We start from the raw sequence: 5,775 nt of genomic DNA, 5'->3' as shown, positions 1-5,775 counted from the left end.
GTATTGAGGGAAGATTGAGAGTTAAGACAGAGAGAATCATAAATGTAAGGAAGATTGAGAAAGAGTGTTTTGCCATGACTGTGAATTTTCAGCAGGACTACAGACTTAGATTCTACTTCCTCCCTCCTCTTCTCTCTCTCTCTCTCTCTCGCTCTCTCTCTCTTTTCGAGTCTGTCCAGCGAGAAAGAAAAATATTAAAAAGGACAAAACAATGGTATGTCGCCCCCCCCCCCCCCCCCCCCCCCCCCCCCACCCCTTAAGAGATGAGTCTCATTCTCTAGATTCAATCTTTTGGATGAAAGAAGGGGGGGGAAGTAATAACCAGCTGTCAATACTGTCAGCAGTTGGCATGCTAGAGCACCCTGGCCTGCTGCACGTGTGTCAGTCTCTCTCAAAACAGTGGGAGATGATTTAAATCAACAGCTGCCGATTTGTTTACTTCTCTTTAGGCTTCCAAAATGTAAATATTGACATGAGTAAAGGATGCATTTTCATGATATGTTTACACACAGGTATAGCAGTCACATTGGGGCGTATGAAGTACATAAATTATGACATATGCACAGTCGTGTTTGTGTGTGACTAGCGTGTTTGAGGAAGGAGTGAGGTAATTGGTTTAACCAGCCATGATGTGTGCAGGAGAAATCATAGCAACCTGTGGAGAGGATCCTACAATTTCATACCAATTCTGGACTGCCACCAAATTATAGCCTATGTGTCAGCAACCACATCAACAAGCACTATCACAAATACACCAATACACACACACACACACACAAACACACACAAAAATACGTAATATCAGACACATATGCACTGCACAAGCTGGATATGAAAGTATGTCCTGTGTATCTCCAGCAAATTCGTTTTTCACATACATTCACTCAATGTATAACCTACCTTCTTGAAAAAAATCATCTGCACGCGACATACACACACAAACACACATGAGCACACATACTCGCATGCACACACAGACACACACACAGACACACACAATATCACTGTGCACTGGAGCTTTCTGTGGGTGACAATGCTCCAAGATAACTTAACACTGCCATCTAGAGAGGCTAATGCATCTAAGTCACATAAAACCCCTCGCTCTGTCTCTAGCCGTCCTCTCCCTGTATCTACCACAGTAAAGCACTCAGCTTTATTTCACTGCGTTATCATGAGGAAAGACAAACAGGCGTCAGCAAATGAAGCAGGTTGTTCTGTCACCTGACAGATCCAGCATGTGTAAACAACATGAGGTATACAGCGACATATATATGTGTGTGTGTTTGTGTGTGTGCGTGTGTGCCTGTGTGTGTGTGTGTGTGCCTGTGTGTGTGTGTGTGTATGTGTGTGTGTGGTCCTGTGTGTGTGTGTGCCTGTGCCTGTGTATGTGTATGTGTGAATGCGTGTGTGTGTCATCTGACAGATCCAGCATGTTTAAACAGCGTGGCGTATACAGGGACATGTATGTGTCTGTGTGTGTGTGTGTGTGTATCTGTGTGTGTGTGTGTGCACTGTAAAAAAAAAAATCGTTTTTTTTCCGGCAGCTGGGGTGCCAGAAAAATACCGTAAAATAACAGAAAATTACTGTACCGTAAAAATACAGTTATTTCCCGTAATTAAAATACAGTTTTTAGTTGTAATTTTACCAAGATTTTCCCTTATTTTCAGGTTTTTTAACATTAAATAACAACATTTTCACATTTTAAAACAATTAAATGACCTAGAAAAACGGTAAATAAACGTTGTATTACGAACATTATTCGTAATACAACATTTATTTTCCATTTTTCTAGGTCATTTAATTGTTTTAAAATGTGAAAATGTTGTAATTTAATGTTATTTTACGGTATTTTTTCTGGCGCCCCAGCTGCCAGAAAATTACCGTTTATTATAATTTTTAGTGTATAGTCACTTACCTGATCTTTCAGCCTTTGAGAATATGCCTCTCTCTATCACTTGTTCACACACTAAATCCATTTATTGGTCTCATAATGTGCTGTTAAATTAAATTACCCATGAAGATGGTAGATTAACATTGTTATACGAGTAATAATGCTTACATTTACAGAAATGTGCTGTTATTAGTTGGTTTTAATGGCATTATTTGTTTAAAAATCCTGTATATAATTTTTTATGAGATGTTATATAATAGTATACAACAATAATTTGATTAATCTTTAAAAACTAGTTAAAAAAAATGAATATTTAAAGCACTTTCAACTTAAAAAAAAAACTATACTCACCTAATAACACCATAATTATTTTAATTTTAAATGGTTTAAACCAGTTTTTGGCCAGTCGGAAAAGGGGCTTAAATGAATTGTGTTTGAACAAGACTAAGCTGAACAAGAACAACTACAATTTCCCATTCTCTGTATTTTTATTCTGTATATATATAAAAAATAACTAACAGGTAACCATACAGCAACTGGTTCTGAAACAAACAAATTCAACTGAATTGGAAATGAAAGAAAAAAAGTAAAAAAAAAAACGAAACAAAAATCCACAGACTCTTGATATCTTCTAATATAATTTCCAACTCGACTGCAAATGTAAATGTTTTTTTTTTCAATAAGGCCCAATACATCAGCCCTTCATCTCCAAGTGGCATAGCAATCTTGTCACTTCTTGCGACGATCAGCTACTGCTGGGCAGCTCCGCTTGGGTGTCCAATGCACACAATGCTAGGCTGGTGGCCTCTCGATGAATCAGGATTCTCAAGCAATGATGAAATGCTCGTTCTAGGCTGTAACACAAAACGTTTGAATTACTACATTATTAAACCAGCATGGGGAGGAGACCACAACACAACATCAGGAGGTTCAGTAATGCAACCAATAAGTCATAAGACACAAACATACTTGCACAAAGTCCATGAGGTAGGAAATGGCTGATTTAACACTGCAGCGACTCCATCCAGCCCCTCGTCCTGATGGCATTGGTGGAAGAAGGTGTATGAGCATCTGAAGTGCTTTGAAGCAAAGCATGTCTACATGAAAATATTAGAATCCAAATTAGATATCTACCATTACACAAGGTTAAAGTGCATATGACACCTAAAAAAAAAATGTAAACGGCATATAATTATCAAGACTATACATAAAACATAGTACTTTGAAGTCATGTGTAAACCCGATGATTGAAAAATTAGGTTTGTACACGATTTCAAAGTGTGGTTTTCGCGACGCTCTTCGGCAAGCAGTGCCGGCTTACCTGAAACCTGAAGTCTGTGGCAGAAAATTGCTCAAAATTGCTGAATTCTTCACCCTCCATCGATAGCTGTGTGGTGTGGGAACGAATGAAGTCTACCACCACTGACATCACAGGGTCACCTGGCGGTAGACCTCATTCGTTCCCACGCCACACAACTAGCGATGGAGGTTGAAGAATTCAGCAATTTTGAGCAATTTTCTGCAACAGACTCAAGCAGAGATGAGATTGAGGAAGACTTCGATCCGGATCAGTTTGTAAAGGTGATTGTGAGCATTGAGCCGTATCTGGAAGACGAGCCAGCAGAAGAGCCGAGTTCTGACAGTGATGACATAGTAGCTAGCTAGCCTCGCTGCTAACAAGTATGACGCCCCCCTCATTGAGGCAGATGTACTGTTTGCCTCCAGTCTCTTAGCTCTTTCACAGCTGTTGTTTGTTAGGTCAGCCATTCTAAATACGTGAAATACATTCCCTATTTAATGGATAGAGAGCAATGCTTCCAGCATTACTTCACAGCAAATTACTTTAGTTGTCATTTCAAGCTTGCTGGAGAAGGCACTCTTGTGCGACACACATTCTGCACCCACTTCTCGCGTACTTCCTCGTCTTTTGGAAATTTGAAAAGGCTAAAAGAATGGGAACTGACGTTCGAGCAATATGCTGCAACACACCGTGAAGGCATATTTACAACTGATCCTTAAGAAATAGCCGGTGGCTCCCTGAGAAAATCTGTTTTCTGTCAGGAAAAATGGCGACCAAGTGCAACAGAGTACCTCCGTTTAAGTAATTTAAATTTTTTAACGCAGGGTGGTAGTGAGTCGCTTGGGAAGTCGGTAGCTCAGTGGTGCTGCATTCAAATGATGATTTTAACAAGTCAAATGTGTATATTTTTCCTCATCATATATATATTGATTGTGAAATACCACCTTCGTTCTATTTATTAAAAAAAATTAGTATTGAGGTGTCATATGCACTTTAAGTCATCTTGAACAATTAAACTGGCTTCAGTTATTATCCATTGCATAAAAGTTATAAGTGCATTTCCCCCCTATCTTTCTGAATGCGAACCAACATACCATCACTGTTGTTCCTGGTGGTTGAAGGATTTTCCAGATCCTCAGACAACTCCAATGCAGCAACCTTCATTAGCTTAGGGATGATGTTCATCTGCCATTTGCGAAGGAAAAGATCAGCTTTCCCCTCAAACTGGCTATCGAAGTCGAACTAAGATGTACAAAGATAAATATTCAATCCAATTTATTCATTTGAATTTACAGGCTATATTTACTGAGATATTGGGGGGGGGGGGGGGAGTGTTCCTTTTCATGGGTTGAAGGTAGAGAGTGGACATGAGGCATCAGTCAATAATACCAACAATACAATGGCCCTTATTTCTGAAACAATAAACATTTGGTACATCAGTAAAATGTGGGGTGGGAAGGTAAACATCATTTTTTTTTCACTTACATATCCCTCATTGTGTTCCTGGATTTTGACACTCAATTTAGGAAACGTGGTGACAACATTCTTGTCAAGACGCACCTTGTCATCACTGGATGGGTAACTGAAAATAACAGACAGCATCAACCAAACCATTTCTAAACACACATTGAAGAGTTCAGAAGTCCACCTGACCTTTTTTGTGGTAAATTGGAAAAAACACAGCTGGCATGATTATCGTATAGTAGGCACTGAGAATATTTCCCTTTATATCATACCTACATTTTTAAGTTTTTGCACCTGAACTCTTCAATTAGAAACATGTATTGCCATCAGTTATACTCACACTTCACATGTATTGACTAAAATATTAATTTTAAGTATGAGATACTATATAAGAACAACTTCCACTCCACTGTCAATACTTTTGAATCTCACACTTTGACAGTGTCGTCAACTTACAATCCTCATCTCTCCTCAAGATTGCTGACAGCAACCCTCACAAGTAGCACCCTGTTTTTTGTGCATATGGTACCAGATTTCTCATATTCTGTGAGTATGTTTGGAGCTTTTGATTGAATTAGTACTTTGAGTACTCCAATCCACTGTCGTCCAGCCTGTCATGGGAAGGTAGAAAATGTGTCTGTCTTGGCAGGGGAGGAGGCTGGAGAAAAACACAAACCAAAGCAAAAATGTATGAGCCATTGGTGCAGTTTAAAATCCCTAAACAAACATTTAAAACACATATTTTCAACAGGACTGCACAATTACTTAAAAAATTAGCAACAACTATTCAACCAAAGTTTTCTTATCTTACAGACTTACCGGACATATCAGTTGAATTTCTGCATCCGCTAGCTCAGAACCCGACCAGAAAAAAACAACTGAAATGTATCAAGTTCGTTGATGTCTGTGTTACGATCTGTATCAATAAACTCATTGAAGTCGGCATTATACATGAGAAATCAATCTATATATACACTTCAGAAGGTAGGCCATCTTGAGATTTTCATTCATCAAGTAATTCCTTCGCAGGTGGTAAACTATCTTGCAGATCTCTCTGCCATCTAGGTAGATAGATGCCAGTATTTTTTTTTAAAGCTAGCCTCCATTTGCTGATAAAGA

At 38.8% G+C, this 5,775-nt stretch overlaps 1 long non-coding RNA gene across 1 annotated transcript; it reads right to left on the bottom strand.

Moving 5' to 3' along the window:
• Window positions 1–2,582: 2,582 nt before the first annotated feature.
• Window positions 2,583–4,340, bottom strand: LOC308365946. Its single transcript, XR_013968669.1, has 3 exons — window positions 4,287–4,340; window positions 2,862–2,989; window positions 2,583–2,746 (listed from the first exon to the last, which is right to left on the bottom strand). It is a non-coding gene; the product is annotated as an uncharacterized lncRNA (long non-coding RNA).
• Window positions 4,341–5,775: the final 1,435 nt, after the last annotated feature.

Source organism: Sprattus sprattus, assembly GCF_963457725.1.
Source record: "Sprattus sprattus genome assembly, chromosome: 5".
Lineage (NCBI taxonomy): Eukaryota > Metazoa > Chordata > Actinopteri > Clupeiformes > Clupeidae > Sprattus > Sprattus sprattus.
This window is presented reverse-complemented; position numbering and strand designations above follow the sequence as displayed.